We start from the raw sequence: 25,890 nt of genomic DNA, 5'->3' as shown, positions 1-25,890 counted from the left end.
AAACTTGATACTTGTGTTGTATAGGTTCTACTCGTTAATTGAACGTATGTATTGCTCTGAAAATTTTACTTTTACTCTGAAAATCATTGCGTTTCTGACTAGAAAATAGTGAAGGGGCGGAAACAAAAAGTCTGTCTTCTTGCGCAGAACCCTGCGCAAGAGTTTGTAGTATGTGTATCCTTTTGTTCTCCGAGTTTTTGTTATTCACAACTTTTTTTTTTTTTTTTTTTTGTCTTCAGTCATTTGACTGGTTTGATGCAGCTCTCCAAGATTCCCTATCTAGTGCTAGTCGTTTCATTTCAGTATACCCTCTACATCCTACATCCCCAACAATTTGTTTTACATACTCCAAACGTGGCCTGCCTACACAATTTTTCCCTTCTACCTGTCCTTCCAATATTAAAGCGACTATTCCAGGATGCCTTAGTATGTGGCCTATAAGTCTGTCTCTTCTTTTAACTATATTTTTCCAAATGCTTCTTTCTTCATCTATTTGCCGCAATACCTCTTCATTTGTCACTTTATCCACCCATCTGATTTTTAACATTCTCCTATAGCACCACATTTCAAAAGCTTCTAATCTTTTCTTCTCAGATACTCCGATTGTCCAAGTTTCACTTCCATATAAAGCGACACTCCAAACATACAATTTCAAAAATTTTTTCCTGATATTTAAATTCATTTTTGATGTAAACAAATTATATTTCTTACTGAAGGCTTGTTTAGCTTGTGCTATTCGGCATTTTATATCGCTCCTGCTTCGTCCATCTTTAGTAATTTTACTTCCCAAATAACAAAATTCTTCTACCTCCATAATCTTTTCTCCTCCTATTTTCACATTCAGTGGTCCATCTTTGTTATTTCTACTACATTTCATTACTTTTGTTTTGTTCTTGTTTATTTTCATGCGATAGTTTTTGCGTAGGACTTCATCTATGCCGTTCATTGTTTCTTCTAAATCCTTTTTACTCTCGGCTAGAATCACTATATCATCAGCAAATCGTAGCATCTTTATCTTTTCACCTTGTACTGTTACTCCGAAACTAAATTGTTCTTTAACATCATTAACTGCTAGTTCCATGTAAAGATTAAAAAGTAACGGCGATAGGGAACATCCTTGTCGGACTCCCTTTCTTATTAGGGCTTCTTTCTTATGTTCTTCAATTGTTATTGTTGCTGTTTGGTTCCTGTACATGTTAGCAATTGTTCTTCTATCTCTGTATTTGAACCCTAATTTTTTTAAAATGCTGAACATTTTATTCCAGTCTACGTTATCGAAAGCCTTTTCTAGGTCTATAAACGCCAAGTATGTTTGTTTGTTTTTCTTTAATCTTCCTTCTACTATTAATCTGAGGCCTAAAATTGCTTCCCTTGTCCCTATACTTTTCCTGAAACCAAATTGGTCTTCTCCTAACACTTCTTCCACTCTCCTCTCAATTCTTCTGTATAAAATTCTAGTTAAGATTTTTGATGCATGACTAGTTAAACTAATTGTTCTGTATTCTTCACATTTATCTGCCCCTGCTTTCTTTGGTATCATAACTATAACACTTTTTTTGAAGTCTGATGGAAATTCCTCATTTTCATAAATATTACACACCAGTTTGTATAATCTATCAATCGCTTCCTCACCTGCACTGCGCAGTAATTCTACAGGTATTCCGTCTATTCCAGGAGCCTTTCTGCCATTTAAATCTTTTAATGCTCTCTTAAATTCAGATCTCAGTATTGTTTCTCCCATTTCATCCTCCTCAACTTCCTCTTCTTCCTCTATAATACCATTTTCTAATTCATTTCCTCCGTATAACTCTTCAATATATTCCACCCATCTATCGACTTTACCTTTCGTATTATATATTGGTGTACCATCTTTGTTTAACACATTATTAGATTTTAATATATGTACCCCAAAATTTTCCTTAACTTTCCTGTATGCCCCGTCTATTTTACCAATGTTCATTTCTCTTTCCACTTCTGAACACTTTTCTTTAATCCACTCTTCTTTCGCCAGTTTGCACTTCCTGTTTATAGCATTTCTTAATTGCCGATAGTTCCTTTTACTTTCTTTATCACTAGCATTCTTATATTTTCTACGTTCATCCATCAGCTGCAATATATCGTCTGAAACCCAAGGTTTTCTACCAGTTCTCTTTATTCCGCCTAAGTTTGCTTCTGCTGATTTAAGAATTTCCTTTTTAACATTCTCCCATTCTTCTTCTACATTTTCTACCTTATCTTTTTTACTCAGACCTCTTGCGATGTCCTCCTCAAAAATCTTCTTTACCTCCTCTTCCTCAAGCTTCTCTAAATTCCACCGATTCATCTGACACCTTTTCTTCAGGTTTTTAAACCCCAATCTACATTTCATTATCACCAAATTATGGTCGCTATCAATGTCTGCTCCAGGGTAAGTTTTGCAGTCAACGAGTTGATTTCTAAATCTTTGCTTAACCATGATATAATCTATCTGATACCTTGCAGTATCGCCTGGCTTTTTCCAAGTGTATATTCTTCTATTATGATTTTTAAATTGGGTGTTGGCAATTACTAAATTATACTTCGTGCAAAACTCTATAAGTCGGTCCCCTCTTTCATTCCTTTTGCCCAGCCCGTATTCACCCACTATATTTCCTTCCTTGCCTTCTCCAATGCTTGCATTCCAATCTCCAACTATTATTAAATTTTCATCTCCTTTTACGTGTTTAATTGCTTCATCAATCTCTTCGTATACACACTCTACCTCATCATCATCATGGGCGCTTGTAGGCATATAGACGTTAACAATCGTTGTCGGTTTAGGTTTTGATTTTATCCTTATTACAATGATTCTATCGCTATGCGTTTTGAAATACTCCACTCTCCTCCCTATCTTCTTGTTCATCACGAAACCTACTCCTGCCTGCCCATTATTTGACGCTGAGTTAATTACTCTAAAATCACCTGACCAAAAGTCGCCTTCCTCTTCCCACCGAACCTCACTAATTCCTACTATATCCACATTTGTCCTACCCATTTCCTTTTTTAAATTTTCTAGCCTACCAACCTTTTTTAAGCTTCTAACATTCCACGCTCCGACTCGTAGAATGTTATTTTTTAATTTTCTGGTGACCCCTTCCTTAGTAGTCCCCACCCGGAGATCCGAACGGGGGACTATTTTACCTCCGGAATATTTTACCAAGGAAGGCGCCTCCATTATTGCTATGTGAAAATGCAGAGAGCCACATTTTCTTGGAAAAAAGCAGCTGTAGTTTTCCATTGCTTTCAGCTGCGCAGTACTCAGAGGACTGAGTGATGTTGATACGGCCGTTATTAAGTCGTCCTGACTCACGCCCCTAACAACTACTGAAAGAGCTGCTGCCCTCTTTCAGGAATCATTCCTTAGTCTGGCTCTCAACAGATACCTCTCCGATATGGTTGCACCTTCGGTCCAGCTACTCTGTATCCCTGAGCACTCAAGCCCCCTCACCAACGGCAAGGTCTCATGATTCATAGAGGAGGATTCACAACTTACTGGATAAAATAAAATAGATTAATTTAGATAACAACTTCTCAGTTGTTAAATATGTAAATAATCGTAATTTTCTTGAATTTTAATATTAAATTAATTTGATTTTACAATATTACGGTAGTTTTATAAATTCATTTATAACAACAATGCCATTACATTTATTAAATCAAATAATATCTGTCTGAAAAAATTGATATTGGTATAGACTGTGATCGATATAGACAATGACATTGAATTTAGTAAAAGACGTTCTAGGTTATTTATTTTTAATTTTTTTTTTTGTTTTTTTTTTTTAATTTATGGTTTATGTAGCAGTGAGATTGATGAGATTTTGAACTGTGATAAACAATGCGGCGTCATAAAAAAATCTACAGTTAAAATTCGTAAAGATTGATTCAGTAGTTTTCGCGGTTATCGGGAACAAAAAAAAAAACGTCTCTTTATATAGTAGTAAGAATTTTATTTTGACTGTGTTTGTTGGTGTTTTTTTTTTTTAAATTAAAAAATCTTGATTTTAAGTTGGTAATCCTCTATAAAAATAATACTGTTTGTGTGTATAAATCCGTTCAAAATAAACGCAAACTTCAAAAATCGTTATGAAAAAAAAATGACGTTAGTATTTTTTTTAAGAGTGACTAAAATACTTAATTATGTATTAATTTTTCTATGTAAAGTTTTCTTAAATTTTCATATGAAAATACCTAAATATTTAAATTATTTAGGATTATAATAATTGCGTTAAATTCCTCTAGTCATTCAAGTAATTCAAGCAATAAGCAAGTGAATTTTTTTTTCAAATAAATCAATATTAACATGTTTATCGTTTGTCCTTTTATTACGGACATTAGTAAATTTAAAAAACATTAATATAATAATGGGTTTTAAAATAAAATGTAATAAAAGTCATCGAGATTAATGAATTTGGTCGTAAGGATTGGATACAAAAAGAAAAATTGAGGTAGAATTGAATGATTCACCTTTTTTATTTTTTTAATGGTTAATTAAAATGTTATTACTTTCCTAAATTTTGTTCTTTAATCTCCTCCTACGCGTATTTTTTCTTTAAATCTTTATAAATATATGCATTATTTTGTAAAATCCCCCATAAACTTTGCTTTATTTTCAGATTTTTTTTTGTTATAATTTTTAATTGGAATTTATAATTTTGATATATCGTAAAATAATACAAAGGTAATCTAAATTCTAATTCTGATTGAATCATTACTAAACGTTTAATAAATAACAAATAATACGTTACATTTCTGCCATTAAAATACTGTAGCATGATTTATTGAATGTGAGCCAACAAAACATGTATGAAGTGAGAGAGAGCGAGAATAGACTGTGGAGAGGGGCATCAATTTAATAGTTATTTGCATTTGACATTTACAAATAGCTGACATATCCTTTAATAAATCTTATATATCTTAACCTCTGTTACTGTCGTAATTTTTTACACTCTGTATATTATTTTTTAAATTTATATTCGTATATTCATGCATTTATTTATTTTTTTATTTTTTGGGTTATTTGAATTTCAATATTATTTTATAAAAGTTAAATTTAAAATAGACAAGTTACACCTGTGAGTATAAAATTATATATAATTGTATTTTAAAATTTATTAATCTCTACCTCGGGAATTAATAAATTACAGTAATTAAAATGATATTTTATTCAAATTTATTTCTTTAATATTTACTAAATTATTCATCCAATTTAATTCAAATTTTTTATGGAATAAAACATCAGAATTTTTTTTGGGGTGACGAAGGGAAAACTTATCGGAACTTTCCTGCTTTTTAAATATAAAAAAATCATAGAATTCTATTAATATATCTACTACGTACATTAAAATGCCGGTTACATTACCAGAATTTAATTTTAATAAAATAACTCAGTTACTTAATAACATAATATTTAGCAAATTGCATCCAGTCAAAAATTATATATTAAATTCATTTTAATATTTAATAATTACTTTTACAGAAATTAACTATTAGCTGCTATTACAGAAATTATTGTTTTTGGTACGGTAATTTGGATATGTATTTTAAATAAAGTTGAAAAATTTAAATTAAATATTCTAAGTGACGACTTCCTGCTCCGCAGCGTTATTACGAAATAATTTATCACATAATTTTTTTTTAAATCTACTAAAAATCTATTCCACTGACATCCTGTATCATCCCCAACCCTCTTGTTTCTCTCTTTCCTTTCTTACCACAGCTAAAATGCGTGCTCAGAACCAATTTACAGTCCGTCTAGACGTTCTGCTGGACGAATCGGGCTGTTTTTTATTCCGCTCGGAGTGACCCGCAAATTTGTGATCAGGTATCAACAGACCTTCAAATTTAGGGTCAGATGACGATTGATGACATCTGTGGGTCATTCTGAGCAGAATAAAAAAAAGATTCGGCACGATTCATCCAGTAGAACACTCACACGGACTGGAAATAGGTTTCCAGCTCAATTTTTTTATTATATAAGATAAACTTAATTCAGTCATCATATTTATATTTTAATTATTTATTAATTATATGGATAAAACATTATATTCTGCTGCCCGTAAAGTAAATATCTAAATATGTTATAGATGACAAACTATCATGGAATATTCATATCAATTTCGTTTGTAAAACAGAATCACTTTGTACTCTTTTATTTTAAAGAATAATAAACAGCTAATTTTTTCATCGTTATTATTAAATATTTAGTACGCTTTCATATATTATCATCTGAAATACAATACTATCTCTTGGAGCTCCCTTAAAAAACAGAACTAGATTTCAAGATTAAAAAATGGACTGTCAGGTCATTGTTTGGCGCCCATAAATAGGAATCATACAGATCGATATTTTGAAAATTAAAAATGTTAATTTTTTATTTTATTTATATTTATGAATCTGCAATCTTTGTTAAAAAGAGTATTCATTTATTCTTAAAAAATCATAATAATAAAATTAGACAATGGAATTGTTTTTGTGTAACTCAATACAATACATCGGTTTATAAAAAAGGATCTTATGCTTCCATTGTCATACATAATAAATTACCGAACAGTTTAAAATCTTTCCCACCAATTTATATAAAATACAATAAAAATGTTCTTTTATAGAAACAATATTACTTTGTCGATTAATTTAAAACAAAAACTAATTTAAAAATTTATAAAAAAAAAATATGTACATAAATATGTTTTAAAATAACATTAATATTCATTAACGTCTTCTGAATTATGAATTATTTTGTAGTTTTTCTGTATATTTATTTAGTATTTTCATGTATTTACGTTAAAATTAATATTTTATGTTTATATTTTAAATAAGTAACATCGCCTTTAAATCACATCAGTTTTTTATAGTTTATATTTAATTGTGTATTTTGTAATGGTGCTCTGATCAAGTTCCCATTCATCCATCAAAACAACAAATGCTAGGGCAGTATATTTTTATCCGTGGAGTATTATATCTATCCATTCCTGACGAGATCTATATATTGTATTATTGGATAAAAGATTTTATGTATGTATATTTTTATTGAATTATTTTGGGAAAAGGTTTTTCGAAACTTTTTGATTATATGAGCTTTATTTCAATTTATTACTGTAAAAACACAAATAGATCATTAAAAAAGATTAATTTATGATAAGATTACATTTTTGCATATGAAATAATTAACATGCGTGATCTAATAATTAGCTAAATCATTTTTCAAGTATATAATATAACGTTACCTTGTAATCGAAAAATAATCTCCTCCGTTATCGATTTACAGTATCATTACTAGTTCACGGAAGTAAGGTAACATAACATTACTTAAAGTTTTTAAAGAATTTTGTATGAAACTTATTTTTTCATTATCCTAATTTAAAATTATTTTTTTAATATGAATTAAATATAGGTACAATACCGTTTTTCATTGATTATTACTTTACATAGACCTTCGTTTACTATAGCAATTAAAGCTTATGTATGAATTTCTCTCCTAATAGTATATAATTAGAAAGTATAAAAATCCAAGGTTGAATAAATACAAGAAAAAACCTAAATTGGTTTATTATTTTCAGTAAAAAATACTTTTTAAGTGTTGTCCGTATGATGAATATAGTATATACTTATTTTTTTCTGCGTAAAGTTGGCAACAATGAAACATTTCAGTGTGTTAAAGGAGTCTTCAGTTTCTACTTTCAACTGGAATTCACTGCCAGAAAAAACCTTAAAAAATCAGATAAAGAAAAATCTTTATATAATCGATTATCCTAAATCTTCTGTTAAATTTTGACACTGGATTTTCAAATGGTGTCTTTTAAAATAAAATAAAAATTGATTTAGAATTTTTTATTGTTATATTACATTACAGTATATAATTACGAGTATATCGAAAATAATTTAAATATAAATTTTTTTATTGATCATAAAAGAGAAATGTGGGAAATTTAAAATTGAAAATAAATATTGTATTTGCTTGAATCTAAGCTGCACGATTTTTTTCAATTTTAGTTGCCAATACATCGGGTGCGGCTTAGATTTGAACTTTTTTTTTTAAATTCGAAAAAAGTTTATTATAACCTTTTTTTAAACCCTCTTATTTTTTTGTTTTTCGATTTCTTAAATATTATACATTATTACGATTTCCCAATGATGTGATAATGCGTATCCATAAGAATGGTTGGATAACTTCTGAAATTATGTAAGATACTGGGGTAAACGTCTTATGAAACAGAAGATCAGAAACTCTCCAAAAACCTAAAAATATGATGGATGCATTTAAAGGACATTTACTGGATTCAAAGAAAAATAAATTAAAGAAAGAAAATTAAGACTTTGTTATAATCCTTGGCGATATGTCCAGCCATTCGATATCTGTATTATGAAGCCTTTTAAAGATCACATAAGAAAAGCATACGAAAACCGGTTACATTCAGCAAACCATCCTCTAACTATCTCTGGGATTAGAAACAATAATTTTTTTCCGGAATCAGAAACCGTAGTAATAGTGAAAATGAATGTTTATCTGATAAACATTCTATAATTAATATTTATTCAGTTTAATTTACTTGTATGGAATTATTTTGTGAATTGCGACTTTTTATTATTTAAATCTTATTTTTTCTAGTAAATAGCTTACGAAATTATCTATATTTTTTATACAATCCTTTAAAGTAATTATTATTATTCTGTGTAACACCTATCCAAGTGTTCTGTGCCCTTCTTTTAGCCCAGTATTGTTTCATTCTTTCCAATCTTACTTTCCTTTCTCCTTCGGAGAATTGGATCTTACTTTTGGATCTGGCTTGGAACGTCGTTTTCTTGTCTATGGTGATTGTTTTGGCGGTTTCACCCAGGAACATGCTTTCTGTGATTTGGAATTCCATTAGATCTTTTTCTGTTCGGTTGAACCAATATGGTTTGGCTTTTTGTTGTGGAAATATTCAAAGATTAGTTTGGTTAGTCTGTTTGAGGATGTGTCCGTAGAAATAAATTCTTTTCTTTCTCATTGTGTCTGACAATTTTTCTGGTTTTTTATTTATATATGTATATATATATATATATACAGGGTTTCGTTTTTGATGTGGATTTTTTTTTAATTTGAGGCCTAGGAGTTAGGAGTTTTCCTTTTCTGATATCCAGTCTTTAGTTGGTGATGGATAATGTTTCGGTTGGATACATGGCTTCCGGTTTGATTACCTGTTGTAGTGTTTTATTTTTGAATTCTAGGATAGAGATTTTTTGTTGTAGGTGTTTTTGGTAATTTGAAAGACTAGTTCGAATTTGTTTATTCTGGTTTCCGTTCCCTCTTTCTCGAGGGCATTCCAGCTGACCCATTCTCCGACGAGATGTTTAAATTCATATTAATCTTTAACTATTTTAATCTTTAGTTTCCAATTTTTAATGGTGCCTTGGTGAGTGTTTGATATTGTCATTATTTTGGTCTAGAGTTTGTTCTTTGGAATCATCCCACGTCTCAACTAGTAGGGCCATGTCGTCTTCGAAGGTTAAAAGTTGAACAAGGAGGGAAACTAAACAACCTTTGTATCAAAATAATATTAAAAATAATAATATATCAAAATAATATTATTATTAGTTAGGTTTCTTTTTTTATAACTATATTTTATTATTTTAATATATCAACTTTTTTCAAAAAGACCTTTTGAAAATGTATGATGCGGCTTAGATTTGAGCAAATATTGTATGTGAAAATATATATTTTCATATGTTATTGAGTATTTTGAACACACACATTTATATATTACGTTATCTAAAATTTTAATTATTATTTATTAAATTTATTTATATATTTTTATCATAAACTTATTCATAGCTCTTAGGTTACTTTAGGAAGAAAGTGTAATCGATATTTTGAAACTAAAAAAAAATAATATTGTTTTATTTATAGGATCATATTATTAAATTTATATCTGTTATTCCAGTAACAACTTATTTCAATTGAAAACAGTAATAGAAAATAACTTAAATTGAATTTCCTTGAAAACAATCTTTCTTATTGTTCACGCTTATTTTACTGTTAATAATAGAACTTTGTACTTCTCTATTTATTATTGAATTGTTATTTTTATGATTTTAGAAATTATATAATTATTTCATCTCATTATATAATTTCTTTTACATCAAAACCTTCTTTCTTATTTTTTTTACTTTATGCATTGTTTTCTTTCTTTTTTAATGATAAATATATTGCGCGGATTTATGTTTTAATCGTATTTATTTCAGTTAAAATTAGAATTTTTTTTGAATAACATTAAAATTTTAAATGTAAAATTTGCACACGAGGGAATAAAATTCGGTCAATAAATAAACCTGTTTAGGTTTATAAGTTAACTCATCGTCCCAAATCAGTTGTTTAACAGCTGATTTGGGTCAAAGGTTCTGAGGTTCAAATGCTAGTAAACGTTAGTAGATTCTATACGGATTAGAATACTAGTCTCTAGATTCCGCCGTACTTTGGTGATCGGGTTCAGTTAACCACACGTCTTAGGAATGGTCAGCCTGAGTCTGTACAAGACTACGCCTCATTTAAATGTCATACATACCTCCTCATCACATCGGGCCATGGGGAGGGGGTTATTTATTGTTCACTAGCTGAACAGGTTGAAATGTAACATGAGTAAAATAAAATAATTTAACAGTGACTATTAAATCGTATATATATTACGGGAATATTGTCCACTTACATATAATTAAAATATGAAAAGGAAATTGATGGAGAAGACTGTAACGTTATACTTTCCCTTCCAGTTATTATAAACAGAGACCATTGGTTCGTCTCTAGTTTACTAAAAATAGTGTATGGAGAAAAATGCACTTCACATTTGCTCTGGTAACGCATTCGAGTTCAGAATATCATATACTTTCATTTTCTGAGTTTTAGTTTCATTTTATTTACTTATTGTACTGTTTCGCTATAACTTTTTTGTCACTATTCGGGATTACAAAGTAATATGAACAATACAATCGGTATGCTATTCTAGTATTATACTATTTGTTTTAAACGCATCCAGTTAGACAACTACGCTGAATTTAGCATTACGTGAGTTTATTTGATTATGAGTATTTATTATACTTACAACTCTTTTATTTTTGTAAAATAAGATGATTAATTTAAGAAGAATAAATAATTCTATTTTTGCAGTTTAGGGATGGAAACAATACGTTGTAAAGGTATCATTTCGATTGTGAAAATGAATTTCAATTAAAATTTTCTTTTGACAGTTTTGAATTAGATAAAATATACAGCGACTGGTATTACTTTTATATATTTATTTTTCCATATTATCTATAATGAATTCTTGCCTTAATGTTGGGTATCTTTGTATAAGTATAATTCTTAATTACAAGTAGTATAAATGTGCATAAAATTGAATTTCATATAAGTTACCTTAAAAAGAAAAAGTAGTATTAATAATATTTTTTGTAACTTTTTCAAAAAATGATGTAAAATTATTTATTTTTTTTTAATATTAAAGATGAAATACGTTAGTATTTTTTTCCCCCGACAGTTCTAGAATTTCATGACGGGTTTTCGTTGTGTATAAAATGAAGAAATTAATTGTACGAAAAACAGGGGACAAATGGATTATAAAAACGGAATAATAATAACGGATAAAGAGAGTTAAAAAAAAAATAAAAACGATGAACAAATGTGGAAAACAAAATGTGTAAATAACAGTTGCGAACAAAGAGGACACTTGTCATCCTGATGTCAGTCTGTTTTATGGCATTCAATCCATTACATTTATTGACGCGGTATAGTGACGTTTTCTAGCGATCACTCATCACGAACAAAACCTTGAATTGCCAGAAAAAAAAGATGCCTATAATAAATTAAATAATGTCTACCAAAAGACATCGCAATAGCTGTGCCGCTATTTTTATTTTATCTTTCTCAACAACCGAAACAAAGACTAATCGGTATTTTTGTTGTCAGTCTCGTTATTATTTTTTTAAATTTTATTTTTGTTTTAAAATAATGTTAAAAATTGATATAAGATTTTTTTTTGTTTTACCTTTTTGAGAAAAAGAAATAAATTTATATTATTTTTAACAGAGTTGTTGTGATGATTTAAATAAAATTTTGTGAATATATTTAATGTTTATTCAAAAATTTACTTTAATTTCTTGTAAAACGATGGATACTAGAATTTACATAATATATAAAGCTATTTAATATGACTCTCTGACTCTCATAAACTGTACTTATTGTTCCAGATGGAGCACTTTGAGCTGGCGAGACAGCCTGTCATAAAGTGATTCTGATGGCCGTGGCGTAGGGGGGGGGGGGTGTCTTATAACCCCCATTCATTATTCCTTCAATTTACACTAAGAACTAATTTATTTACTGTAATAATGCACTGAACATAACTTAATGAAAATATAGTTGTGAAAAACACCTGTCTTTGTGACGCAAAGGGGATGGTAGGGGATCCATTTAGCAGGGGATGTTTCAATTAATTAATCTTGAACGTAAATTTAATAGTAATTAATGTAACTTAATTTAAAAATTACTCGTAGGGTTATCAATAAGTTAAATTAGCTATATATATATAATTTATTTTATTTTTTATTTTTTGGTCCCTTACATGTCTTTGTAATCTTTTTCCTTTTTAAATCTCTTAGTAAAGACTCTTATGAATTTCTTATAATTTATGACTAGAATAAATTACAGAGTAAACAGTTTTTTAAGGAGACTATATTTTTAAGACCGTTTCATTTGAGAAATCCAGTATTTTTTTTTTTTTTTTTTTTTTTTTTTTTTTTATAAACCCACCGGGTTGGTCTAGTGGTTAACGCGTCTTCCCAAATCAGCTGATTTGGAAGTCGAGAGTTAAGTCCTAGTAAAGCCAGTTATTTTTACACGGATTTGAATACTAGATCGTGGATACCGGTGTTCTTTGGTGGTTGGGTTTTCAATTAACCACACATCTCAGGAATGGTTGAACTGAGAATGTACAAGACTACACTCATACATATCATCCTCTGAAGAATTATCTAAACGGTAGTTATCGGAGGCTGAACAGGAAAAAGAGAGAGAGAGTATTTTTTTATAACCCTGATTTAAATCAGTGTAGTTCTGCGAAAATAAAATTAAAAGTTTCTCTGAGTAACTAATGAATATTGTTAACACTTCTCTTATTAAACGATTATCCCCTTTAATTAGATTTTTAATCTTTAAATATTGAAAAATAGAGTGCTATTTGTAATGTATTAGATTAAAAGAAGCAGATGCTAATTATTTACGTGCATCGTACTATTATCATTATTAGCCAATAATATCAGTTAAAAACGCAAAATTTCTTAAGATTTTAATTGGCTTGTTTGTTAATGTTGGTGACTAAATAATTAGTAGTAATGCATTCTATTTGATATTCCTCTTCCAAGAGTGGTGGTAGAAGTAGGCGGCTGCAGGAATCATAGCTAATAACGCTGGTGTGATGTCAATAGCTCTCCATTTCTCATATTGGCTAAACGAGATGAGGTGTAAAAGTAGCCTGCCACACGTTTATTTATATAATGTGTATGTATAGATATATATATATATATATATATAAGTTATTATTCAGAATCTACTGTTAAAACTATTTCTACCTTAGGAATTTACATTTCTTAATAAACTAATTAATTTTTTAATAATATTTTAATAAGGTAATGTTGGTTTTTATTAATTTTAACAATTTTTAATGTTATAGTTTTTTTTTAAATTAATAATTTTACCAAAAATATTTTTTTCTGCACATTTAATATATTAAATTTTCATCTACTAACATTTAGGTTTATAGTTGTAACTCAAACATTAATTACGGAAACATTTTATGTTACAATCCAATTTAGACCTAGACCTTAATGAGAAGGGTTTACATTCTGTGTACAGAGTAAACGAGAGAAAGGGAACACACACACACACATATATATATATATATATATATATATATATATATCCATAGGCCAACTAAAAGTTTAAACTTCTATCTAAAACATACGCTTACCGTATTAACAGGCTGCTGTATGGTATACTAATAGAAGTAATGCCACTACAGAATCTCCTACAACTAGATTAATTGCATTTCAACTAAATTTACTCGACCATTTTTGAAAATTTTGTTAAACTATATATAATAATAAGTTTTATAATAGAATGTTATCGAATACTTTTTTTTTATTTCATATATATATATGCTCGTGTTTCCTTTTGACGATAATCATGATGATAAAACAATATTTTAAGATATTTTTAAGATTATACTCTTAAATTTTACAACGGCAGTTTATTACTATTTCCTGTGTTTATTTATTGGAGGTTAGTCAATAAATAATATTTAAAAAAAATTAATAATCATATAATACACTCAAGACACACACGACGAATTCACGTGATTTGAGGAAATGAAATAGTTTTGAAGCCAAAAAAAAATGCTTCTACTAAATCAACAATGTTTTACAAAATGTATGTGATTTTAATAATTTTAGTATTTCAAACGTCCGTGAAGGTAACCTTTACAAGTAAATAATGTGTAATTATTATTTTATTTTTCTTATTGTAAATAAGAGATTGAATTTTTAAACACTCGCATCGTATATTTTTATAAGACTGGGAGAACCATTAACTTTTCATTAATTCTGTTCTCTTCATTTTTCTTTCCCGTTAAAAAAGTTACCTTCTCTACCCTAAGTGTATAGTAATATAAATTACACTTAAAATACTCATTACCTGTACCGATCAAACACTCTTTGATCAAAGTTACACCGATTAAACTACTACTTACGGGACTTTTACGTATTGTATTTATATCTTAACTACCTTCCTTTGTGCTTAACACATATTTAATAAATGAAAGGACTATTGGAGTACATGTTAAACGAAGCAGGATATTAGAATACATTCATGTACACTTAACTTTTGTTTTTAATATAAATTCAAGATTAACAGAAATTCATAACTAACAGACTAAGAAACGTTTATTCAGTCATACGAGTTAAGTTATTTTACAAGTACGATTTTAAAAGATTTTAGTAAGTGTTTTTGAACCTTTTTTGAAATTTATATAAAACTTAAAATTTAATCTTTTCTTTTTGATCAAAATGAAAATGTTAAAAATTACGAATTTATTTATTTTTTACTTAATAATAATAATAATAATAATAATAATAATAATAATAATAAAAATAATAAAGTTTTAGATTTTTGTCTTAAACCAGAATAATGTCGTAAAAATTTCAAAAATTCTGTCCAGTGCTTAGTTATTTAAGATTTCATAAGACATTTCGATGAATACTTAAAATCCGTTATCCAAGTTTTTCAAAAGTTACTGTTAATTGTAAGTTATCATACCAAACAGTTTCCTGGGGCCCATATGAGTACATACAGAATTTTGTTAGTGAAATTTCTGGATTTTTCGAATTCTGTATTTCAGTTTTTAAAACATTGAATTTACAACGATTCAGAAGTTCATATTTATTTTACTGACATTCTAAACCATTATCTAATGTTACGTAATTAATTACATATTAATCTACGTACGTAAATCAATCGATATTATTCTCTATACAATCGGGTTATTACGGAAGAAAATAGCGTATAAGCTATTTTCTTCCGTACTATTGATAAGAGAGTATTAAAAATTTTATTAATAAATTAAATTAATTATTGTCCGGGATGATTGCAGTAACGTTAATCATATAATTTATTATAAAAATTTGATTTTAAATTTTAAAGGTGGGTTTACACTAGACGAACGAATAGAAAACAAAGACGTAAACGAATTCTTGTGAAGCTGCCTCAATGAATCTTGAAGCTCGGACGACTAGTACGCTGCTTGTATCCAAACTGGATGGTATTATGGATTACCTTTAAATATTTTCTAATTCTGCTGTTTATACATTATAAATGATTAACTATTGCGCCATAAAAAGAAATATTATGGTATATTTTTAAATTTTATAAAATGTTGGCATATTTTCAACAAGTATTATAGTTACGTCAATATATAAACGCTGAATGATAAATTAACTAAGATTATAATTGTCTGACATATATAAACATAGTTTGTAATCTTTAGTGACTTTATTGTTAAAATAAACACGGACAAGCCAAGTACTCTAACTCAGGAAATGAGTTACCTTTCCTAGAATCATATCAAGAAACAATTTAGCTATATTATTTCCTAATGTTTTGTGATTAAAATTTTAAAAAAAATTGTGTTCTGCGATCCAGTACTAACACCACAATACATGATTACAAAGGTCCATTTGTTGTTAAGGTAATGAAGCACGTGTTATGCTAAAAGGATAGTAGAATGTTTCGATTGCGGCTGTCGCCGCCGTGGCACCAAGCATCAAGACTAGTTGTGCCGCCTGTAATTGTTTAGTAGTACTATAAAAATCTTCAAGGTTGGTTTTGTGTTCCTTCATCTGTTATAGTACGGATTAGCCTTAAAGAAGACTGGTTGGCACGTTGCGCATGTATATCCATTAATCTTCCACAATATAAGAATTGATTGTTGAATGAGAAGATTTTAATAATTAAAAAAAAAAAAAACTGATATCAGTTGTCGTTTTTGAAATATTTTTGTTTAAAGTAAGATCTACCATTGACAAATGGTAAAAGTGATTTTAAAATCAATTTACAAATTATTATATTATAGGCCTTTTGTAATATATATACAGTGTAATTCAGGAGGAAAGGGAAATAATTTGAAAACTGATTCTAAAGCTTAAAATAAGGAAAAATGTTTATACAATCATATATCCGAAAACGACTTTGTTATCGAGTTACAGCTAGCGAAAGTTTTCTCCGAGATTTTAGTTCTCCCGGTGAAATGAAGTCATACCGAAATTGTTATGGCGTTATATAAGGTAAACTTAACGGATTCTTATATTTTTTGACCTGCAAACTTGAATAAAACAGGCCTCAGAACTGTATCTCCCGAAGTTTTCATGATATCCAACGTAAAACAATAAAATTCGGTTACATAAAACACTTTTTTAGGTGTAAAGTACAATAATGTTGTTAAATGACTAATAAATGTGTAAATTTTATCATTGAAACTTGTAGAGAATTTAATTCTAAGAAAACTGATGTAATAGTCTTTAAAAAAAAAAAAAATTAAATTTTATTATTTAAAACAAAACTTAATAGAAAATCGTTTATCAAATGGTAAAAATCAAAAATCATTATTAATGACGCAGTCTATCAATTTCCGAATTGTGTTTGTTTTCATCAGCTCAGAAGCAGATTAAAATTAAACTTGAAGAAGTAAAGATGGATCTTTCACACGATTTATTCCAAACTGTCCTCTAATATAAAAAGTCTTATTTATAAGAATTTTTATTCCCAAGTAGTAGAATAATTATGTTATTTTTTATTCCCGTATATGAAATTTTAACTGTGAAATCAAAGGAAAAAATTCTTATGCAGTTCTACGCAAGAAGATCGATTTTTCGTTATTTTATTTTGTATAATTGTCTGCGCAAGAAATATAAAAATCATAAATTAGATTAAAAAACTAAAAGATGTACAATTATTTTGTTTTTATTTAGTATTAAAAAATATTCTCTGCTTACAAGAAAATTGAATTATTATAATCATAAATTGATAACGTAATTAAAAATAACGAGAAACCCTACACTCAAACATCATGTTTAAATTCACTCGCCACTGTAACACTGCAAAAGCGCGTAAAATTTTCAAATTTGTTGGAACAATTGAGCATAACTCAAGAAGGAAACAACCAATCTTCATCAAATTCTGAAATCCACGACTTCAGATACACGACTACAGCATACATAAATTTTATTGAAAGTGAGGTGGTAATTGTTTTGAGCCAAAACATTTACACGTAAGCCTATATGTAAAGAATTTATACTTTTTTTATTGAATGGTATTTTCGTACTCCTGTACCTCAAAACATAAAGAAAATTCAATTTCTCCTCCCAATCCCAGCGTGCGACCGAAACTAATATCGTACTTTTCTTTGAAAAGTGGGTAAAAATATATTAATAGAAGAAATCATAAAGAAAAGATGGGTGGGTGAATTTTTTTATCAAGTTTTAATAAACAATTCTGTTTACATTTTTTTCATCGTTCGATTCATTCACACAAGTAGCTTTATTATTTATTGACGTAAAATGTTACTATTAGGATCTAATTTTTTTTATTCAGTTATTTTAATTTATTTACACGTTTATTAACAGCATTAGAGTTTTTATAATCGTTATATAACTAGGTTAACAGGTTTCAAAAAAATTCCTTCTTCATTAGGTTTTTTGTCGTCTTATAATACTACATCAAAACGTAAATATATAATTATGTTTTCTTTTTCTCATGTTTCATTTATATAATATGTTTATCGCTGATTAGTTTCATCCTTATATGGATTTCATTAGTATATATATATAAAGTAAAAATTATATAACATGTAATTTTACATTTAATATTACTTTATGATTTAAATTTTAAATACGTCGATAATAAATTTTTATTATTATTTCTTTTATCAATTTTACCCTTAATTAGATTATATTTTCTTATTTTAGTAAAACTTTATAAATGGAATATTAATATTATTTTTATTTTTTTAAGACTGTTACTTGATTTTAAATTAACTAATTAATGAGAAATAAATACGTGTATAGTTTTTTTTAATATAATAGTAAGAGTATAAAATGTAGACGTATAATTCCATCAAACTTGTAATATTACTTAAAAACAGTAAAAATTTAATCGTATTATCTTATTAAAATAGAAAACGAGTGCATTATATTTTCCAATGTATTCTAAATTTTAATTGCATTAAAAAAATACCTTTTGTTTTATTACCCACGGGCTGGACTCGTCGAGACTCGTCGTCGCAAATCAGTCATTTAACAGGGGATTTTCAAAGTCGAAGGTTCTGAAGTTCGAATCCTAGTAAAAGCTAGTTGCTTTTATACGGATTGAATACTAGGCAGTGGATACCGGTGTACTGTTGTGGTTGGGGTTCAATTAACCACGTCTCAGGAATGATCGGCCTGAGTCTGTACAAGAATACATCTCATTTACATGTCATACATATCATCCTCATCTCATTGGGCCGTGGGAGAGATTGCTTATTGTTCACCAGCTGAAAAGATTGCAACGTACAGATTAAGAAAATAAAAAATAAAAATATGTTTAACTATAAATTATTTCTCTAAGTAATTTATTCCCCATTCTAGGTGCAAGTTATTATATATATATATGCAATTATCCTAAATTAATTCTATATCTAAATTCTGAAAGAGAAGTTCTAACAGAATCTTTTTACTGTAATTTGGAAAGTTACATGTAACTTCAGGAGAGTAGCGGTTTCGTTTTTTAACCAGAAGATTCTGAGTTCGAATCCTTTTTTTTTTTTTTACTTGCTACAAAATTTATTTTTCAACATAAAAAAATCTGACAACACAATTGTAGGACGTTTTGCATTACGAGGAAAGTTCTACAACTGTGGGATGTTTCTGATACACGGCTTATACACACAACTTCATTTAAAATATTTATCATTTTATTTAAATGTAATACTTTTTTCGTTTATTCAATTCAATGATTCTAACTAAAGCGCGAGAGCATACCGTATTTAATTCGTGCAGATGTGGCGGTACTAGCGGCGACGGTCGGCACTAACTAAACTGATAATTTTAATGAACAAATTTCGCTTGTACTGTCGGCAGACTGGTGTAGCCGCCAGGCTTAACGCACCAGGTACCGGGTCGACCGGGCGATCGAGTTCAAGACCCATCCAGACCGAGTTACTACTTACACTTTAAATATTATTCATTTATTTAATTCCACCGCTCACCTGTGACGTCACAACATACAGACGACTACAATAGCTGTACGTCAATGCTACCAACCTTTGAAATATTAACTAAATTAAATAAAATAAATAATTAACATTTAATGTGTAAAAAACTATTTGGTTGGCAACCCTACGGAATTTCAAATTTCCCGGTCTAAAAGTACGAGGGAAAAGGGAATTTCCTACAGGGAAAAAGGGAAATTTCAAGTTGGTGGATTGCGAAACAAGCGTTCCTTGTTGTGACAGGGACTACAAGTGACAGGAGAGTTTACTGTTGACATATTATGTCCACTTAGCCACTAGTTAGAGAGAATTTTTATTGGTGCGGGGGGACGATTTTGCAAAATCTTTTTTTGCGAATGTTATTTTTTAATCTTAACAAATGTGACTAAGAAATATAAGACCTTAATTAGGCGAAATCTCGAGATACTGAGGGTGGCCTTGCTCTACAGCCGCATCCCCTTGAACTTTTAAGTTGAAAATTTAATGGCATCATTGCCCCATATGTAGTAGTAATCTGACCAAATTTGGTCAAAATCGGTTCTGTAATTCTGGATGTAAGGTGATTTAGAGGCCAACACCGAACACACTCACATGTGTATAAGAACTATAATATCCGGAAAATTATCATCCGGTTTTTTTGGTTTTTTAGTCTCCGTAAGTGTCAAAACATCAAGATCCGGTGAAAACCGCGAATGCCCAATCTGACCCGATTACAATACTTTCCATTCTAAAGCTACAACTCTGCTGTAGCGATCAACACGGGAAAGTAAAAGTATTTGATCATTAACCTGTATATTTTTTTTTTAATAAAATTTCCCCTATGTAATGTAATTTTTTGAAATTTTAAATTAAAAGTTTATGAAAATTATTTCAATTTTGTTTTTTTATTTTTATTTATTCACTGTTTTTAATTATAAAAAAGAGAATAGTCTTGCTAAAAGAAGTGGAGGAGCCAACGTTCAATATTATGTTTTGCATTTTTGTTTTTAGGAACAAAACGACAAAACAAAAGTATGAAAAGTAGTGTGTTTTTAACAACATTTTTCTGCGAATTTCTTGAAGTGATTTTGCTTTACGGGATAGGGTATTGTGGCATTGTACTCGGTGGAGATCTTTTCTTTTTGTATTTATAATAAAAAATATATATATATATGATTATATTTCGTTCGATTTATCTTTTACATTAAATCTCTAATTATTCTTCATTAGGTTTCAATGGGAAATAAAATCCATGATTCACGTGATTTTTTTCACGACTTAACTACTTTTACATTAATCTTATTCATGTACATGTTACTCGACATAAGTTAAATCAACACTTTGCAAGGTTATATTATAACTATAATTTATGTTTCTTTTTTATGTCTGATTAAAATTTTAATTTTTTTTTAGAATAATTACATTCGTTATCTTAATGCTCAGATTCATTATTCAGAATTACATTTAAATTACATACTTAAGTCCTCCAAATAGTTAAACGGTATATATATATCTATATATAAAAATGGTATAATGTTATTTCCTGTTTCGAGTTTGTTTAGTTTTTTTTTATACTTAATGAATCCGTGTTTAACATTATATATTTCATGTTTATTTCAACTAAATACCAGGTTTGGTTTTGTTGAATTGGCTGTTCTTTGTGCTATGCTATCCTCCTTACTGTTTTATTCAGTACTTCTTTCTCACTCACTTCTTTCCTTGCTCTCTTAATCCCTCTCTCAATCTCTTTCTATAATTTAATGAACATATTAAAAAAAATAAATAAAAAATAAGCTCATCTAAAAATAAATAACCAAATATATTTATTATTATACAGCTTTCAATGAGCTGTATGTTCTGTTAGTCTGTTCTTTATAATGTTATATTATAAAACACGCAATGCTTAATCTGTTATATCGATTTTTTTATTGGTTTTGTTTTATTATAAATATTTTTTCTATTTCATTTTTTAGTTTATTTTAGTCTGTTTTGTAATTTATTTAATTTTTTTTTCCATAAAACTATATGTTAATTTTAAGAAGTATTTGTTGTGTTGAAATTAATGATTGATAATTTTCACTCATTTATTAAAATATTTGTATATAAACTACTTAATTTGTATTTATATTTTATATTTAAATATATGCTTAATAACGTACATAAATCTCAATAATATTATGCATCGAAGTATAAAACGTTTTGGTGATGGTTGATTTCAGCTTCTTCAATTTCTATTTATTTGACTTTTTTTAAATTACTATTTTAAAAGAGTAGATAAAAATAAAATAAAGTTGTAACCCACCGGGTTGGTCTAGTGGTAAACTCGTCGCCGTAAATCAGCTAATTTCTAAGTCGAAGTTCTCAGGTTCAAATCCTAATAAAGGTAGTGGCTTTTATTCGGATTTGAATATTATATCATGGATACCGGTGTTCTTTGGTGGTTGGATTTTAATTAACCACACGACTCAGGAATGGTTGCCTGAGTTTGATCAAGACTGCACATTTACCGGTACAGTTACTTTACACTTTATAAGTCGTTAATGACTAAAATTATTGATGCGACTATAAATAAAAATAGTAAAAAGTAATTATAATAAAAAATAAATAAAATTTTAGATTCGATCTAAGTTAAAAACGACGTATATTTTTAACCAAATTCCGGAATGAAAGTAGTTGTCCACATACAAAAAATAATTCGACTGCCAAATACAAACGTATAAAAAATAATATTAATCATTTTTAAAGGTATTTCTCCGCAAAAATTAAAAACAGAAAGGTTACAACTAAAAACGAATAATATTCAGTAAAACCGATCTGGAAATTATCTTGCCGGTGAGGGGGGAAATAGAGTGTAAAGGGAAAGGGTTTCCTGTTCGATTGCCCGAAAAAATAAAATCCATACTATAAAAATACACGAGAATTCGTAAAATTAGTTTTTCATCCTTCAAATATTTAAATTGTCTATCAGCCTCTTAATTACTCAGAATTCTGCTACAATATTTTAACTTTTATCGTAATGCCGTATAAGATATATATATTTCCAAAGAGAATGTTATAAACCAGTGAGATGCAGGTAATTATCTAGTAAAATGAATCATCAACAGATGACGTGAGAAATGCATCAATATGGTACACCTCAAGCATAACCGACAAAAGCAACTATTTTATATCGGCCATGTCACCCACAGACGACTTCCAGGGTGATTTTTAGTCCTGTTACCCAATTGTTAATGTCTGGTAATTTTTTTCTAAGAAAGGGAAATTTTGTTTTGTGACACGAAGTTGGTAGGGATACTCAACCGGTATAGATACGGCAGTGTGAGTTGATTCTCCTTGAGCTGTGTAAACGTTTGTGCCGTTTCCGGTCGTGTAACGAACAGAATGTCTTTTACCATAGAACAACGGGTTTTCATTCTTGAACAATATTTTGCTACGAAATCGTACGCGAGTGAAAAATAATCATTTCAAATTAAATTTGTTGGTGTTCCTCCTCCAGAAAAGATGTCAATTTCTAGGCTAGCAAACCGATTTCGAGATACAGGTAGTGTTTGCGACAGAAAACGTAGTGGTCGACCAACTCGCTTGACAGATGACGTTTTAGAGAATGTGAAAACAAGATTGCTCAATTCTCCACGGAAAAGTTTACAAAAACTTTCCACGCAATTTGGTTTGTCATATTCGAGTGTTCAGAAAGCTGCTAAAAAATTGAAATTGTATCCGTATCGCGTATGATTAGTCCAAGAACTTCAGCTCACCATACGTTTTCTGTTACCAGATATAAACAATTGGGTAACAGGACTAAAAAATCACCCTGTACTATAATGTAATAGTACCTAATATTATAAAACATGGTAGATCTAAAGTGTTTTATCATTTCAAATTGAATATTAGTGATTCTTGAAATATTAATAAATCGGTAATTTGATTTAAGTATCAGTATTATAGTATAATACTATAATAATAAAATCAATAAATAATAAATCAATTAATAAAATAAAATAAAATAGATAATTTGTAAATTGTAGGAATGATAACTCAATCAATAGGTATAAGTGCGAAGATGATGCAGAGATTACCAACAACCAAATCTGAGATCATCATAATCACGTTTTTATCGTGTGCCTAACAAAACAAAAAAAAACGTGATTAATTTTTCGTGTACGAATATTGTTGTTTGTTTAATAAATTTGCAATCTACTGTAACAATTAAATTACTATTACTAATATTTTGCTGTATAATTGACTTATAAAAATCAAGAAACCTTAAAAATAATAATTTATATGTTTATCTAAACTATTTTAACTTTAAAAAAAAAAGTATATAATATTTATTCAAAATTTTATTTTTTTGTTAAATTTATGGTTTAATCTATCATTATATGCATAAAAAATAGCTTTATCCATTTTAAATTATTTTTTTAACAACATTTGCTTGTAATTTACGGAAATTACAGCACAAATTATTGAGACTCGACTCTATTTTTGTTGAAGGTATTTTCTAATAAACGAATTAAAATTTAAAAAATTGAATATAAAACAGTTTACCCTATAGAAATCTACTCGTAGTAAATAACTTCTTTTAATCTACATTTGACAAATTTGCGATAGTTTTTGAAATGTACTCTACTGGAAAATGATTGTATTATACATAAGTATAGAAAAATACAGACACAGATAAAATCCTGTTGAAGATTTAATTAAGTCTTCGTAATATTTATTTACTCAGAATGCCAGTTTACTTTTATCGTTTTGGGTTAAATTAACGGCAGTGATTAAGGAAGTCTGATTAAATAAACTGAAATATTATTGGGTTTTGTTCTCTTATGAGGCGATGTTCACATAAAGAGAATGTCAATATTTATTTTTTTAAAAAACGATCACAGAAAAATTGTACAATAAAGTTTATTTTGTTAAATATATTCTTAGAAATAAAAAAATTGTTTCAATCTTTTTTTGAAATTAGCTTGTACCCAAGCTCAATCATAGACAGATGAAAAGTTTAGTACCTTAATCATGAAATACTGACTTGACTGATTTATTGCATTAGGTTTCCATTATTCAATTGGAAAAATATCTAGGTTGGAATCCCGGGTTAGGCTTGACGTTTTTAGACGATTGAATAATTAACTATTATATTCTTTTGCTTAATTTGTTAATTGTATTTTCTATTAATTTCTATTTTCATATTCTCACGTACAAACTTCCTTGTAATCTTCTGTGGTGAATTAATTCATCAGATAAAAAAAATTCCCCCTACAAAACGATCTATTTTTTTGTTCTACTATTCCCCAAGCACATTTAAATAACTGAAACTATTAAAATGTTTCAGTTGCGGGGGCAACTGAAACATTTTAAATGGGATGGGTAGGTTGTAGCTTATGATTTTAAAGGTCAGTGAAAAACAAAAGTTTTGACGTAAAAATGATTAGATGTTAAAATGTTACCAGTGTGATAGCCATTTATTGTTTTTTTTTTTACAATTAATTTCCAAAATGCTTCAGCTAATTAATAATTGATCAACAACAAAAAAAAAAATTAAAAATAATCACATTTAGCAAATGATTTTATCTTAAAATGATGTGAAGCACGAAATGTTTGCTTGGCATGTACCTAGGTCATATTTTAAACTAGGTGTATAAAATATTAAATGGCCACCATTTTGATTAAGTTATCTTGGTTACGTATTTTGGTTTAGTATATTAGTAAGGTGGCATAACCTGAAATTTTTTACATCAAGATTTATAAATATATATAAAAATAATTATTTTTTTAATTTTTCCTGGAAAAATTATTCCTTATACTATAGTATTTATTTATAATTATACTATTTATTTTATTTAGCCTTATACTCTAAAAATATTTTTCAAATCCGCTTTTCAAAAAACCTTTATTTTAGATTTTCGTTATAAAATTAAAAATAATTCTGTTTGGAAAAATTGCGTATACCACTCGTTAATTTTTTTTATCGTTGTGTATTCCTTTTTACTTGAGCAGTTTACAAAAGTTATTGTATGAAAATTGCCCTTTTTTCATGTAAATAAATGATCTCCCCGAAGTCGCTGTCAGACGA

This window comes from Lycorma delicatula, chromosome 4 (genome assembly GCF_047948215.1).
Source record: "Lycorma delicatula isolate Av1 chromosome 4, ASM4794821v1, whole genome shotgun sequence".
Classification (NCBI taxonomy): domain Eukaryota; kingdom Metazoa; phylum Arthropoda; class Insecta; order Hemiptera; family Fulgoridae; genus Lycorma; species Lycorma delicatula.
Note: the sequence above shows the minus strand (reverse complement) of the source record.